Genomic DNA, 18300 nt, shown 5'->3' on the forward strand with positions numbered 1-18300 from the left:
TTAGGGGGACTGCTTCATGCATGAAGGAATAAAAAACAAACAAAAAAAAAAAAACCACACACACCACCTTAGGCCATTTTTGTTATATTAAGAAAAGAACAGCTGAGAACAAGGCTTACGTTATGGTTCCAAAAAGTTTGGGGGTTGTCAAACCTTGAAGGTTTTAATCAGCCCTGAGGAAACCCTGTACATTTTGGTAAGCAGGGGAAGCTCCAGACAATTTTTATTTTTCTTAAACTGTGCTGAGAGTATAAGTGGACCCAAGTCCCTGACCCAGAATCCTGTGTTACATTAAAAAGCAGACATATAGGCGCGCCCCCCCCCCCCCCCCCCAAGTTAAATATTCAACTTACATCTGACTCCTACTTACAAACGGAGGGAGACAACAGGAAGCGAGGAGAAAATCTACCCCTGGGAAGGGAAATTGTCTCCTGTAAGAGTTATCATGGGAAAGGGGTGTTAACCTTTCCCTATGCCATCCCCAAAAAATAAAGTAAAAAAATTGAAGTTGCACAAAAAAAAAAAAGTGCATCTGTTCCAACTTGCATACAAGATCAACTTGGGAACAAATCTACAGAACCTTCTCATTTGTAACTCAGGGACTACCTGCACGATCATGAGATGCGCTTAGTCAGAAAATGGATGCAACGATATATAGAAACCATTTACAGTATACTAAGAGCACAGACTGCAGCTCCTTTAGGCATATTAAAGAAAAGCAAGCAGGAGAATAAAAAAGCTTTGCACACCGCAACAAATGGAGTGTGGCCATATCCTGCTTTACAACAGTCATGTTCTAAAATGGAATGATTAGATCATACACAAGCCTGTTTGTTGCAGAAAACTGCACACATGCCATTGGCCTTCTAGCCACAAAATATGCCTTAACTAATGGGTACCAGGCACGGTTTTAAAACCACACCTGGACTACTGTGGGCTTATGCCGGTGATCTGCCGAGCTGGTTCCAGTTATCGTGGAAGTTCCAGCGCAGGCGCAATCTGATGTGCCGAGATGGTTCCGGCTAACGGGAAAGTTCCTTCAAGGACTGCGCAGGCGCAAACTTGCTGATGGAAATCTCCGAACCTCGGCCGGCATCCAGGGCGACGTGGATTTCGAGGTAGGTGGCCAGTCGGCCTCACTCCGCTCGCTCAGCCTCCTGGCTCTTTTTTTAACATCCTCAAATCCACGGGGATGTTAAAGAATGAGCCTGGATGCCGGGCGAGGTTCGGAGATTTCCGTCGACAAGTTTGCGCCTGCGCAGTCATTGAAGGAACTTCCCCTTTAGGTGAACATTAAGGACAAGTCACTGGCGATGCAACCACCAGCGGTCACCATCACCCGGGGTCCAGAGCTAGGTGCCCAGCAGCTGAAAACAGCCAACAATGCTTCTACAGACTGCTTCCAATGAGAGCACTGTATAAACACAATGCTTCCTCATTATGTTTACACTGGGAGTGTAGTGACATTACGGCACCACCTGTCAGTATGCAGTTTTGGGCAACGCTGTTCAGGCTCTCCCTACAGCAGTTGATCACTGTTCTACTATTGGCCGATTGTAGCAAGCAATAGACCAGTTTTAGACGTGATCTGCTGCTGCAAAGCTGCATGAGGGGTCTGGATCTGGTCTCCATTGAGACTAGAAAAGTCCTTCAAAAATTAATCCCAAGCTCACAATAAAGTCCTTTGCGTTCACTGCGCAAGCATTAAATGCTCACAAAAGTGACCGTAATAGCACTGACATTTTTAGCAGCTGTAAACCTGTGACAGAAAGGGACCAAGGACACAGAACTTGCTTTAAAATTTAATCGATGGACGCCTAACCGATAGGTCAAAATTGATCGTTCGTATGCAAAAGCATCGGTTATCAGAATCAAGTCGACGCCTGCTTGGAAGCATTGAACTTCGTTTTTTTCAGCACATCGTGTTTTACGTCACTGCGTTCTGACGCAATCGTTTTTTTTAACCGATGGTGTGTAGGCGCGACGGACCATCGACCGACCTTCGGACCGTTCTCATCGGATGGACTGATCGTGTGTACGCGGCCTGACAGTGGCGCAGCAAAATAAGGTACTGCTCTGCATTATTTTTATAAAACAAAAGGCACTGAACGATTTAACCTGATAGAACAGAGGGGATTCCAATTAGTAGTAAAAGTGACTTTACATCCATCTTAATAATAATCATTTACGCAAACATATTTTATTTTATTTTTTCTCTCCGAGTACATCCAAATGTAGCATTGAAAGGGGGATAAAGCTCCTAAAATATAACGCATGCAGTCACTTTGAGCTTTACTATTCTACCATATTTTAATCAGACATTGTAGGTTATATTTTGGGGTATAGTAAGCAGCTTGTTTAAAGTAGCAAAATTAACACTCCTATTAGGATCGGTGTTCAACAACATTTACAAACTGGAGCTAAATGGTACTTTAAAAGCTTCAAAGCTTGGGGAAGCTCTGTAAATGCTTTGTCAAAGCTTGCTGTTCACACTGCTCTTATACAAGCTGAAGCCTGTGTAAACTGGCCTAATATTTTGTACTGAGCCTACCTTACCAGAAAACTCCCTTAAAAAATCGTTAAGGGGGGGGGGGGGGAATGTATATATGTAATAGTAAAAGAGGAAGACACTATGGCCCAGATTTACAACGGCGTATCTCCAGATGCGCCGTCGTATCTCTGTGTTGGGCCGTCGTATCTCTGCGACTGATTCTTAGAATCAGTTATGCATAGATATCCATTCGATCCGACAGGCGTAAGTCTTACGCCGTCGGATCTAAACTGCATTTTTTTTTGACCGCTAGGTGGCGCGTCCGTCGAATTACGCGTTGAGTATGCTAGAAACGCGAATTCCCAAACGTACGCGCGGCCAACGCAGTAAAGTTACGACGTTTACGTTAGGCTTTTCCCGGTGTAAAGTTGCCCCTGGGTCTATAAGGCGCAGTCAATGTTAAGTATGGCCGTCGTTCCCGCGTCAAAATTTGAAAAAGTTACGTCGTTTGCGCAAGTCGTCCGTGAATGGGGCTGGACGTCATTTACGTTCACGTTGAAACCAATTACGTCCTTGCGGTGTACTTTGGAGCAATGCACACTGGGAAATTCCACGGACGGCGCATGCACTGTTCCGCAAAAACGTCAATCACGTCGGGTCACAGTAGTTTAGCCTAAAACACGCCCCCCCTTCCACATTTGAATTAGGCAGGCTTACGCCGGCCGATTTACGCTACGCCGCCGCAACTTACGGAGCAAGTGCTTTGAGAATAATGCACTTGCCCGTGTAAGTTGCAGCGGCGTAACGTAAATCAGATACGTTACGCCCGCACAATTTTGCGCGGCTGTACGTGAATCTGCCCCTTAATATAGACACAGTCTGTAAAGATTACTAGCTCTAACTAGTAAGTTCTAACTTCCAACCAAGCTGTCCCCTAACAGTGTCCCCCTCCACTAGGTCGGTGCGTGCTCCTTTTTCTTTTCTTTTTTAGCTTCATGAATTCCCATGATTCTGAGGAGGGCTGCAAGACTTTACCCTGTAATTATATCACGTTGCCCTATAGCAGGAAACACCAGAGCGCAGGAGAATTTGTTGAACACTAAGGAAATGACACTTTGCTACAATGTAAAGTAGTGAGTGTACAGCTTGTATAACGGTGTAAATTTGCTGTCCCCTCAAAATAACAGACATTAATATCAAAACCGTTGGCAACAAAAGTGAGTACACCCCTAAGTGAAAATGTCCAAATTGGGCTCAAAGTTGCAATATTTTGTGTGGACATTATTTTCCAGCACTGCCTTAACCCTCTTGGGTATGGAGTTCACCATAGCTTCACAGGCTGCCACTGGAGTCTGCTACCACTCCTCCACAACGACATCACAGAGCTGGTGGATGTTAGAGGCCTTGCGCTTCTCCACCTTCCGTTGTGAGGATGCCCCAAAGACACTCAATAGGGATTAGGTCTGGAGACATGCTTGGCCAGTCCAACGCCTTTACCCTCAGCTTCTTTAGCAAGGCAGTGGTCTTCTTGGGGGTGTGTTTGGAGTCGGTATGTTGGAATACTTCTCTGCTGCCCAGTCTCCGAAGGGAGGGGATCATGCTCTTCTTCAGTATGTCACAGTACATGTTGGCATTCATGGTTCCCTCAATGAATTGTAGCTCCCCAGTGCCGGTGACTTAACAAGCTTGTTCCACCGTCCGGGAAGTTCCACACCCAACTGCGCATGCGCAGTATTACGCTATGAGCAGCCTACGGAAATAGCCGAACGCAACAGCTGATCGTCAGCTGTTAATGCGCTCGGCGGACACGCTGGGCGACACTCGCGGAAGACACTCGCGAGTGCGCGCTCGGCGGCGCAACAGCTGATCGTCAGCTGTTAATGCGCTCGGCGGACACGCTGGGCGACACTCGCGAGTGCGCGCTCGGCGGACCAGCCAACTTGGCGGGAATATTATTGGCGACACTCGCGGACACATTCGAGTGCGCGCTCGGCGGGACAAGCTAACTTGGCGGGAATATTATTAAAACTATGTTGGCGGGAAAATTATTAAAACTATATTGGCGGGAATATTATTAAAACTGTATTGGCGGGAATATTATTAAAACTATTTTGGTGGGAATATTGGACCAGTCAGCCCCCCTCCCCCACACTAAGAAGCACTCACAGGCACTCACATTTAACCCTTCCCTCGTGTCCGATATGTACGATAACGTGTCCGATATGTCCACCGCAATATCGAAAATCGCAGATCAACGCCATTCCACCGCAATATCGAAAATCGCAGATCAACGCCATTCCACCGCAATATCGAAAATCGCAGATCAACGCCATTCCACCGCAATATCAAAAATCGCAGATCAACGCCATTACAGTCAAACTGTATCTATGGAGAAGCATCTTTTTCACCCTAGGAGAGGACTATAGAACACCTCCATCAATGTGCTGGAGAGGGGTTCAGCAGTCATGTACAAGGGTGACAACACTGACTCTCCATAGATGGAGTATTGCGAGTGAGCATTGTCCCTCTAGAATAGGACTATATTCAGGAGAGGACTATAGAACACCTTCATCTATATACTAGAGCCAAGGAGAGGGGGGGGGTTCTGTAGTCCTGTCCTAGGGTGACAACAGGGACCCTCCATAGATACAGTATACCTTAGCGTAGAACTATAGAACCCCTCCCCTTAAATTCAAGAGAGGACTATAGAACACCTCCATCTATGTTCTGGAGTAGTCCTCTCCTAGGGTGACAACAGGGACCCTCCTTAGATACAGTATGGCGAGTGAGTGTTGTCACCTTAGAGTAGAACTATACAACACCTAACCCTAAATTCAGGAGGACTATAGAACACCTTCATCTATGTACTAGAGGAGAGGGGGGTGTTCTGTAGTCCTGTCATAGGGTGACAACAGGGACCCTCCATAGATACAGTATGGCGAGTGAGTGTTGTCACCTTAGAGTAGAACTATAGAACACCTCCCCCTAAGTTCAAGAGAGGACTATAGAACACCTTCATCTATGTTCCGTTGATAACATTCGACCTTTATGTCCGGCGGCGGCGGCTCCCCTCCAGGTGTGAGAAGCTGATCTCCAAATCTCTCAGAATGAAAAGCTGCAGCTGAGCGCTAAATCTGTCCTCCATCGCTCTTCAAAGGGGGTCAGAGATGGGCGGAAATTTTACCCCCGCAGTGCCCCGACCGAAACCCGACACTTCCTGTTTACAAGTAAAAAAAACTGACTTTTTTTTTTTGCTAGAATCTTAATTGGAACCTCCAAACATTATAAAGATAGATATTTTTCAACAGAGACCCCAGAGAATAAAATGGCGTCGCACAGAATTTAATGAGGAAAAAAATAAACTTTGATGAATTTTTATGCAAAAAAAAAAAACACACACACACAGTGGTGGGTGGCATTTAGATTACAGGGGTGCGGAGTGTATAGGGGTGGGTGGCATGTACATGCCAATTCCCGCCATTGCGCCAATACATGACCCATCCATCCATCCATACCGCCAATACATGACCCATCCATCCATCCATACCGCCAATACATGACCCATCCATACCGCCAATACATGACCCATCCATCCATACCGCCAATACATGACCCATCCATCCATACCGCCAATACATGACCCATCCATCCATACCGCCAATACATGACCCATCCATCCATCCATACCGCCAATACATGACCCATCCATACCGCCAATACATGACCCATCCATCCATACCGCCAATACATGACCCATCCATCCATCCATACCGCCAATACATGACCCATCCATACCGCCAATACATGACCCATCCATCCATACCGCCAATACATGACCCATCCATCCATACCGCCAATACATGACCCATCCATCCATACCGCCAATACATGACCCATCCATCCATACCGCCAATACATGACCCATCCATACCGCCAATACATGACCCATCCATCCATACCGCCAATACATGACCCATCCATCCATACCGCCAATACATGACCCATCCATCCATACCGCCAATACATGACCCATCCATCCATACCGCCAATACATGACCCATCCATCCATACCGCCAATACATGACCCATCCATCCATCCATCCCGCCAATACATGACCCATCCATCCATCCATCCCGCCAATACATGACCCATCCATCCATCCCGCCAATACATGACCCATCCATCCATCCATCCCGCCAATACATGACCCATCCATCCATCCATCCCGCCAATACATGACCCATCCATCCATCCATCCCGCCAATACATGACCCATCCATCCATCCATCCCGCCAATACATGACCCATCCATCCATCCATCCCGCCAATACATGACCCATCCATCCATCCATCCCGCCAATACATGACCCATCCATCCATCCCGCCAATACATGACCCATCCATCCATCCCGCCAATACATGACCCATCCATCCATCCCGCCAATACATGACCCATCCATCCATCCCGCCAATACATGACCCATCCATCCATCCCGCCAATACATGACCCATCCAAATGTATTACTTGATGCCCCTTGCTGCTGTATAAAATCATGTATAACCAAACCAAAAAAATATTACATGTTCAATGTCACATTGCTCCCCTTCCTGCCCACCGGCCAATCAATAAAAAAAATATTACACGTTCAATCTCGTTCGATGTCACATTGCTCCCCTTCCTGCCCACCTGCCAATCAATCAAAAAAATATTACAGCGTGCATTACAGCGTGCGGCAGCGTGCATTACCTAGCATCGGCGGCGTGTATGAGAAGTCATCGGGAGCGAGCGCATCTGCAACTAACGAACAGCTGTTATAGCTCGGCTGTTTCCGTCGGCTGCTAGTACGCCTGCGCACGACTCGGGGAACAAATACCATAGGTGGAACCAGCACGGCAGGTCACCGGCAGCATTCATGCAGCCCCCAAACCATGACACTCCCACCCCGTTGCTTGACTGTAGGCAAGACACTTGTCTTTGTACTGTTCACCTGGTTGCCGCCACACACGCTTGACACCATCTGAACCAAATAAGTTGATATTGGTCTCATCAGACCACAGGACATGGTTCCAGTGATCCATGTGCTTGTCTTCAAACTGTTTGTGGGCTTTCTTGTGCTAGATCTTTAGAAGAGGCATTCTTCTGGGACAGCCATGCAGACCAATTTGATGCAGTGTTCAGCATATGGTCTGAGCACTGACAGGCTGATGCCCCACCCCTTTAACCTCTGCAGCAATGCTGGCAGCACTCATACGTCTATTTCCCAAACTCAAACTCTGGATATGATGCTGAGCACATGCACTCAACATCTTTGGTCGACCATTACGAGGCCTGTTCTGAGTGGAATCTGTCCTGTTAAACCGCTGTATGGTCTTAGCCACCGTGCTGCAGCTTAGTTTCAGGGTCTTGGCAATCTTATAGCCTAGGCCATCTTTATGTAGACCAATTATTTTTTTTCAGATCCTCAGTTTTTTGCCATGAGGTACCATGTTGAACTTCCAGTGTCCAGTAAGAGCGATAACACCAAAATGTAAACACAACTGCTCCCCAATCACACCTGAGACCTTGTAACACTAATGAGTCACATGACACCAAGGAGGGAAAATGCCTAATTTGGTACAATTTGGACATTTTCACTTAGGGGTGTACTCACTTTTGTTGCCAGTGGTTTAGACATAAATGGCTGTGTGAGTTATTTTGAGGGGACAGCAAATTTACACTGTAATACAAGCTGTACACTCACTACATTACATTGTAGCAAAGTGTCATTTCTTCAGTGTTGTCACATGGAAAGATATAAAATATTTACAAAAAAGTGAGGGGTGTACTCACTTTTGTGAGATACATGGTTAGCTGAATTGATGCTACTTACAGTAAGAAACAAAACTTTACTGCTCATTGTTCTATGTAATTTTGGCCAGATTGGGTGGTGGCATGTCTATAGGCGCCATCAAACATCCATCGCATCCCTGGCCAGCGTGGCAAGACCAACAAATACTATCCCTCAAATGCATATACATACACATATATATTAATATTAGTTATATATAGTCTTCCAGCTTTCTCCCTCCTCAACAGCCATTAACATGCATGCTCAGGTGGCGGGAGCACACACATTTATGAGAAGATCTTTCAGCAGTCAGTACATGTACCCCCTTAAACATTCCTCATTTCTATTGTGCATGCTTTAAAGCGGAGGTTCACCCTCAAAATGAACTTTCCAGCATCCTTAAAGCGGAAGTAAACCCATCAATTTAACAGTTTGAAAAAGCAGTTACATTCCTAGCATGCCGGGAATGCTAACTGTCACATTGGTTGTGCTCTCAACCAAACTGTCAAACCATCCAATGGCTGGTGTCATAACTGATCACATGTGGCAGTCATGGCAGTTGAAGATTAAACAGAGGCCAAGACACGCCTTAGCAGCCGTCAATCAACTCCTCTTCGCTTAGAAACGCCCATTCCCCGCAGGATTCCCCGCTCGGAGCCGGGAAACAAGGGCTCATATAACGATAAGTACAAGTAAAAAAATAAAAAGATGTTAACAGTATGCTACAGCTAATGTCAAAAAAGTGGATTTTTGGGTGAACCTCCGCTTTAACCAGTACCACCATTGTTTTTCATAGTTTACTGCCAGGCATAGGTAACAATCCCCCTTTAGAATAGAAAAAAAAAAAAATAAGTAATTGTATTAATGTATAGTATCCTACCTGTATGAGGGAGTACTCATACCCTGGAGGGGAAAGAAGAGATAAAATATTAGAACAAGGACTTTGTTCAACACAAATGATCAGCACACCACCCACAGGGGCATGTTATGTCCATGTCACATTTCTGGTTTAGGCTCGGTTCACACTGCCGCAATAGTGCCAGGTGACTTGAGTACTACACTTTGATACAAGTATAGAATAGAAGTCAGATAGAAGTCGCCTTCAGAACCTTTTCTGAAGTCAGTAGTGCCGATGAAAACAGCCCTCATTGACCAACATGGGATTTCAGGTCACGTGACTTGGGGTTTTACAAGTTGTATCCCAAGTCTTGGCAGTGTGAAGTGTGCCCTTGTGTTTTCCCAAACATGATCAGAAGTCCTTATGTTGCCAAGCTAAACTCAAATGTAGCCTTTTGTGACCTTTTTACCATAGAGGAACCCCGAAAACTATTTTTTTTAGCTCCTGGGGGAACCCGTATTAAAACCAGAGACGAGTCTGATTGGCTGACACATGCTGCATTTTGTTTTTTCTCATGCTTTTCATAATTGGTGCTTTTCATAAAAAACCTGTATGACAGTATTGCACTATGAAGCCTCATACACACGACTGGTTTTCCTGTTGGGAAAACTGCCATGAGAGCTTTTGGCCGGGAAAGCCGGCCGTGTGTATGCTCCATCACAGTTTTCCTAACAGGAAAAAAAAAAAAAAGGGAGTAGAGGTAGACCAATGATTGGACATTTTTCATAAATCGGCATTGGCCAATATTTTACACTGACCGCCGTTCCTCCTCCTCCCTTTTCCACACTCAGCGGCTCTGGCAGCATCAAGCTCCGCGCTGAGTGTGAAACTGACGAGAGAGAGACACACACAGAGACACACACAGAGACACACACACAGAGACAGACACGCGCACACACACACACACAGACAGACACGCGCACACACACACAGACAGACACGCACACACACAGAGACAGACACACGCGCACACACACAGAGACAGACACACACACACACAGAGACAGACACACACACACACACACAGAGACAGACACACAGAGACAGACACACACGCGCACACACGCGCACACACACAGAGACAGACACACACACACACAGAGACAGACACACACACACACAGAGACAGACACACACACACACAGAGACAGACACACACACACACAGAGACAGACACACACACACACAGAGACAGACACACACACACACAGAGACAGACACACACGCGCACACACACAGAGACAGACACACACGCGCACACACACAGAGACAGACACACACACACACAGAGACAGACACACACACACACACAGAGACAGACACACACACAGAGACAGACACACACGCGCACACACAGACACACAGAGACAGACACACACGCGCACACACACAGAGACAGACACACACGCGCACACACACACAGAGACAGACACACACGCGCACACACACACAGAGACAGACACACACACACACACACACAGAGACAGACACACACACACACACACACAGAGACAGACACACACACACACAGAGACAGACACACACACACACAGAGACAGACACACACACACACACACACACAGAGACAGACACACACGCGCACACACAGACAGACACACAGAGACAGACACACACGCGCACACACACAGAGACAGACACACACGCGCGCACACACAGAGACAGACACACACGCGCACACACAGACAGACACACAGAGACAGACACACACACACACACAGACAGAGACAGACACACACAGAGACAGACACGCGCACACACACAGACACACACACACACACACACACACACAGACAGACACACACAGACAGACACAGACAGACACACACACAGACAGACAGACAGACAGACAGACACACACACACAGACACACACACACAGACACACACACACAGACACACACACACAGACACACACACACACACAGACACACACACACACAGACACACACACACACAGACACACACACACAGAGACAGACACAGAGACAGACACAGAGACAGACACAGAGACAGACACAGAGACAGACACAGAGACAGACACAGAGACAGACACAGAGACAGACACAGAGACAGACACAGAGACAGACACAGAGACAGACACAGAGACAGCGCCGTCAGCTTGATGTCAGGGGTGGGTGGGACCCAGCAGCTATATATTACACCAGCCAACGGGATGGTATCTGGGCAGGCCGCTACGTGTATGTGGCCCTGCCCCCTTTCTAAAGCAGCCCAATCATTGGCTGGTGTAATTTAGCTGCTGGGTCCCGCCGACATCGAGCTGACAGCTCCTCTCTCTCCTCTGTTAGTTTCACACAGTTACACTCGGCGTAGTGTGACGCCTGTCAGTGCCAACAGCCAGTGTCACCACCAATCAGTGACAACCAGTTCCAATTGCCAGTGCCACCTGCCAGTGCCATCTGTCCCAAACTAGTGCCAATCAGTGCCCCCTACACTGGTGGTCATCGATTACAGGAAGCCGTCCCTGCCCGGAGAACACAGTCATTATTGCAAGCAGCTGTAGCTGACAACAGACAATTGTCTACGTAATTTTAAAGTGCCAGCCAACATTTGCCTGCGGAAAATCCGACAACAATTATCCGCTGTAGCGTACAAACGGTCGGATTTTCAGCCAACAGTCTGCCAACACACAATTCCCATCGGAAAATCCGATCGTGTGTACGAGGCTTTACACTGGAGGTCAGTGAAAAGATTGCAGTGGTGGCTAGTGGAAAGAAAAACCTATTACAGACAGCTAAAAAGATCAATAATGTCATGTTAGTGTCTCTGCCAAGCGGCCTTGACCCTGGAACTATGAGGACAGCCCCCTTGAGGCACATACACATGATCAGAATATCTTATATAAAATACAGCTGTTGAATTGATCGTACGATAATCTGAACATTAGTACACAGCTGTCATCTGAAATTTCCCAAAGTGACAAAAACACAAAAATGTCTCGTGCAATACCAGATCATGCGATTTTTGTTTAATAAGTATACAGTTCTAGTCCGAAAATACAATACATTACTTGCAAATTTTATTCTGTCGTAAGAGAATTTTCCTACTTTAGTATCCACTTCATTTTCAATAGAAGACGAATTTGTATTGTGTCGTATGAGAATTTTTCTACTTTAGTAACCCATTCGCATTTTTATATGGAGACTAGCATGCAAAAAAAAAAATAACACGATCATTCCTCCAATAATCTCATCGTGTGTACCAGGCTTAACAGCCTCTGGACTCAAACTGGTGGCCCTCCAGCTGTTGCGAAACTAAAAGTCCCATCATGCCTCTGCCTGTGGGAGTCATGCATGTAACTGTCAGTCTTGAAATGCCTCATTGGACATGTAGTTTCGCAACAGCTGGAGGGCCGCCAGTTTGAGACCCCTGCTCCGGAGGAACGCTGGTGGAGGATGGCTGCTCAGATGTGAGTAGTTAAACCTAGCGTACACACACACACACACACACACACACACACACACACACACACACACACACACACACACACTTATCAGACAAAATGATCGTCTTTTTTTTTTTGCATGCTAGTCTCCATATCGAATGCGAATAGGTTACTAAAGAACGAAAAATCCTCATACAAAAAACACATGGACGTGACGCATTGTATTTTCAGACAAAAACTGTACGGATTAAAAGAGAATCTTACGATCTGGAATCGTACGAGAAAATCTCAGACAAAAGCGGTGTACGAAACGATCAGATTTTCGTACAATCGATTTGAAAGCGGTATTTTTTGTATGATATTCTGATGATGTGCCAGGCTGTAGTGACACAGGGTGTTAGTCTCATCATTGCGTGTTGTGAGTGACAATCAATGTTTACAAAGTCAAAGCTATAATTAGGACTATGTAGGATGTCATTCCAGTCCATTCATATGAAGAGCAGGCACTGATCACATGGCCCATTAGCAATCTGACAAATCCTGTACTCAGCTAGTTGTGTCCAGCTCTGGGATAATATCATCCACCCTTGTGTGTCATCATCACAGGACAACATGACTAATACTCCTATCCCCATCCATCCATCCATCCCAGCACAGACCCATCATCTCTCCCATGTTGTTTTCTAGGATGTGTATATAGTAATGGGAGGGGGGGTTGTGCAGAGCCACACCAATGATCCCTACAACTCCTCTCCATCCCACAGTAATCACACACATCAATCTATTATCTCTCCCCCCAATACAGGACCCATCTTACCGATCAGTAGGTGGTAGTGCTGCCCTCTGCTCCCTACTCAGCCGGAGCCCCGGATCTCCCTGTATAGAGTTCAGCTCGGGATGTCGCCTCCTCTCACTACCGTTGCTCCGTCCATGAGCTGAATCCCAGCCAGGCAATGAGTGATGCTGGGAGGAGAGAGCCGGAACTACCACTCCCAGCACTCCCTGCGGTGGCCACAACTCTTCAATCCACACAAACTTTATTCAACACAAACACTTTACCCTGGCGGTGAGGGGAACGGGAGGGAAGGGTTACTTGTATTTGTAGAACCCTTCCAGATTTGCAATGTCACAGCTGTATCCTGTCAGCTGCAATGAACAGTTTTAGGTTTCCTTTGTTAGTATACAGGCGAGCCTTTCAAATTTCCTGGGTTCCCAAATGCCCAGACCATGGGCAGTGTGCCCCCCCCAGCCACAGCACAGAAGGAAGAGCCTGTTAATCACTTCAATACTTTTACCCCCTTCCTGCCCAGGCCAATTTTCAGCTTTAAGTCTCCATTCACATCTAGGCGACAAAACGCCCGACGCCGGACGCTTGTGCGCTAGAGGGGGAAATTCCCATTGCTGTCTATGGAGATGGTTCACATCTCATAGACGCCGTACGCCTGTCGCCTGAAAAAAAGTCCCGGACCCTTTTTTTCAGGCAACATTGGCGTTCACCCATTGACAGCAATGGGAAGAATTTGAAAAAAGAAAAAAAAGATACACTATCCGCGGCAAAATACGCCGCGTACGCGGCGTTGCTTCTCGCGGAGATGTGAACGGAGACTTAGCGCTCTCTCGCTCTTTGAATGAGAATTGTGCAGTCATGCAACACTGTAACTTATTTTTTTCCCACACAAATTGAGCTTTCTTTTGGTGGTATTTAGTCACTGCTGGGTTTTTTATTTATTTTTTGCTAAATAAACGAATAAAGATCAAAACGTAAAAATAAAAAAAAAACGTGTTCATAGTTTGTTATTAAACTTTGCAAACAGGTAATTTTTCTGTTTCACTGATGAGGCGGCACTGGTGGGCACTGATGTGCACTGATGAGGTGGCACTGGTGGGCACTAATGTACACTGATTAGGTGGCACTGGTGTGCACTGATGAGGCAGCACTGGTGGGCACTGACAGGTGACAATGATGAGGCTGCACTGATGAGGTGGCACTGGTGGGCACTGATGAGGTTGCACTGACAGGTGACATCGATGAGGTGGCACTGGTAGGCACTTATCGGCAGAACTGCTGGGTTCTTATTTGCAGCACTGGTGGGTTCTTATTTGCAGCACTGCTGAGCACTGATTGGCAGCACTGGTGAGCACAGATTCACAGCACTGGTTAGCACAGATTGGCAGCACTGGTGGGCACTTATTGGCAGCACTGGTGGGCACAGATTGGCAGCACTGGTGGGCACAGATTGGCAGCACTGGTGGGCACTGATTAGCAGCACTGATTGGCAGCACTGGGGGGTTCTTATTGGCAGCACTGGTGAGCACTGATTGGCAGCACTGGTGGGCACTTTTGGGACTGTGCCCTGATTATCAGTGTACATATCCCTTTTAGAGAATCCAGTTACGGGGCCAGATTCTCAAAGAGATACGATGGCGTATCTCCTGATACACCGTTGTATCTCTGAGTTGTGCCGGTCGTATCTATGCGACTGATTCATAGAATCAGTTACGCATAGATATGCCTAAGATCCGACAGGTGTAACTGTGTTACACCGTCGGATCTTAGGCTGCAATTTTAAAATGGCCGCTGGGGGTGTTCTCGCTGATTTACGGCGACAATATGAAAATCAGCGAGATACGCCAATTCACAAACGTACGCGGGCCCGACGCAGTCACTTTACGTTGTTTACGTAAGCGTTTTCCCGGCGTATACTTACCCCTGTTTCTATGAGGCGCAGCCAATGTTAAGTATGGCCGTTGTTCCTGTGTCAAATATTTTTTTTTACGTCGTTTGCGTACGTCGATTCACAAAAGCGCTGGACGCAAGTTACGCTCACGCCGAAACCAATGATGTCCTAGCGACGTCATTGGGAGCAATGCACGCCGGGAAAATTAGTGGACGGCGCATGCGCATTTAAATCAGAGCGGGGACGCGCCTGATTTAAATACTACATTCCCCCTAGCCGCGGAATTTGAATTCCGCCGTGGGATTTACGATCCGCCGCCGCCGCAAGTTTGGAGGTAAGTGTTTTGTGAATTACCCACTTGCCTATAAAACTTGCAGCTGCGGATCTTAAATCAGATAGATTATGTGGATCTAGAGATCCACTGATCTATCTGAATCTGGCCCATTGTCTCTTTTCCTCTCCCCACACTGTCAGCATGATGAAAGGAGTGTAGATAACCACCTTCTGTTTACAATCGTGATAAGCTGTGATTGGACACAGCTGATCACATGGCAAAGAACCGCTGATTGGCTCTTTACCTCAATCTGTGATCAGCAGTGTCCTCTGGGCGCAATCACGTCTGGTATATATTATGGCCTCTCAGAACTAGCTGGCCATGCTGTAGCAGTCATTCAGCTATAGCGCGGCCGGCAAGTGGTTAAAGTAGAACTAGAGGCAAAACCGTTTTTATTTTAATTTTGGATAGAGTTAAGGGAACGTTAAAAACCCTATGAGGTCATTTGTTTCCCATTAAGGAAATTTACCTTCACTTCCTATCCTTTAGTCACAACAGGAAGTAAACGGAAATTCCTTCAAAGCAGAGGGAATCCATGAACTAGTGTCCCCGTAGGATACATTTCCCCCTACTCCTGTCTGATGTCAACACAAAACATTTTCTTTTCCTTTTTGTGATATTAACAAGCACAAATAGGTGATAATGGGGGTCACAGAGAGCTATAAAGACCTCTCCCATTCTATATATGAAAATGTAGTTATATTGCTAAGAACAGCAGATCAGTGGAACTCCCAGACACAGTGCTGGCTTTATAAATAAAATGATACAAATGTATCATTGAAAGTAACATTAGTTTCTTTTATTAGCATGTACCTTGGGAAGCGATCTTTTGCCTGCTATCATCTGTGAATGTTTATATTGTATCAGTTGTAACAGATTCAGTGTCTCATGAGAACCACACATAGAACAGTAAGCCCCGTTCACACACGGGTATGATTTGACAGATTAAAGTCACATAACAAGCCGCACCCTATCTATTTGCCGCTATGGAACCATTTAAATGTCACAATGCAAAAGGTTCCTGCACTGTTTTTGTGCGATTTCATGTGCGACTTGCATTGACATCTGTGTATGAAGTCGCACAGATGTTGGCAAGCCACACATAAAGTCGCACTGGTCGGTGGCTTTAAAATTGCTTTAAAGTAAAGCGACTCCAAAGCGGCCTCTATAAATGTTGGCTTAAAGTGATTCTAGATATTAAGCTTTTTTTTTTAAATACCGTATTTATTGGCGTATATCGCGCACTATTTTCCCCTTAAAATAAGGGGAAAATCGTGGGTGCACGATATATGCCGATAGCCGCTTCCCGCGTTCAGTTTGAATTCCTGCGCCGACATATACCGAGTGCAGTACACTCGGGTACATTCGGCAAGGCTCGGCTTCGCTCGTGCTCACGCATAAACGTCAGAGCGTGAGCGCGAGCGAAGCCGAGCCTTCCTGAATGTACCCGAGTGTACTTCACTCGGTATATGTCGGCGGAGGCGTTCGAACTGAGCGCGGGAAGCGGGGACTCGACTTGAGGCGCGCGCTGGAGAAGCCGGGAGAACACCACCGAGGCCGCAGACGGACGCCGGACCGGACGATGGACGCTGGGAAGACACCAAAACTATAAGTAATAAAATCATATAACATTTTTTTTTACAGGAATTTCGGGGGCAACTTTAGGGGTGCGCAGTATACGCGGGAGCGCGCTATACCGCAATAAATACGGTAATAAAGAATGGTTTTGCACAGAGCAGTCCTGATCCTTTTCTTCTGAGGTCCCCTGCCAGCGCTCCTGGCTCCTCCTTTTTAGCAAGTGCCCCCATAGGAAGCTGCTTTCTATGGGGGCACTTGTGTGGGCTTGCTGTTATCAATGCTGTTATCAATTTGCCCTGTGAGGAGGGAGAGAGCTGCTGCTCTCATACACATTGCTAAATAAAGATTGGGCTCAGGTAAGTATAAAGCTTCATGTATACACAGACTAGGTTTATCGCTAGCTGCAGGAAAACGCAAAATGCTGCAAAATTGTGGCAAAATCATGCTGCGATTTTACAGCAATTTTGAACACAATTCTTCCATGTTCACAGACTGTGCTTGATCAGCTATTTTCCCTGTTATAGCTGTCTGCCAGCTCTGAATCCAGGAAGTGTTTGGAGTTGAGTCCTTCTGGGTTCATACTATACAGGGGAGATCAGCAAATGAATGGTTACTTATCTTCCCCTTTTTTTTTCTGCGGACATCCTCCATAGAGGTCCTAAACCATCAGAAGGGGTAGGTGAGCCTGAGACACAAGGTAGAGAATGAAGTGTCCCTTTTCCAGCAGCTATCCGAATCACTATTATAAGAAAGCCAGCAGATGGGCCTAACCTTTTTAGTAGCTATGGTAGTTATTACCATAACTCTTACATCAGGGTCAGTAAAGGGGTTAAGTTACTGTAGAGCGATCCAACCATCTATTGCTGGAATCACACCCTCTCATGTGTGTTATAAATAATCACGAATTGTGATGCCTTTCCACTGTAATCAATAAGCCGCGGATGAAATATTGGACAATAGAGGTCAGCACATCACACACATGTACACATGTAAATTAGCATCATTTAAAAACAATGGCAAACCCCTGTACTTGCTTGGAAGTGCATTAAAATGCCTATGTGTGAGTGGC

At 46.4% G+C, this 18300-nt stretch overlaps 1 protein-coding gene across 1 annotated transcript in view; it reads right to left on the bottom strand.

Moving 5' to 3' along the window:
• Window positions 1-13723, bottom strand: part of PRRG1 (proline rich and Gla domain 1) — a 51701-nt gene extending 37978 nt beyond the window's left edge. Inside the window, 2 exon segments of the mRNA XM_040336486.1 lie at window positions 9201-9223; window positions 13459-13723. The gene's annotated coding sequence lies outside the window, so the exon portion shown is untranslated.
• Window positions 13724-18300: the final 4577 nt, after the last annotated feature.

The sequence above is a fragment of the Rana temporaria genome, chromosome 2, assembly GCF_905171775.1.
Source record: "Rana temporaria chromosome 2, aRanTem1.1, whole genome shotgun sequence".
In the NCBI taxonomy this organism is placed as follows: Eukaryota; Metazoa; Chordata; class Amphibia; order Anura; family Ranidae; genus Rana; species Rana temporaria.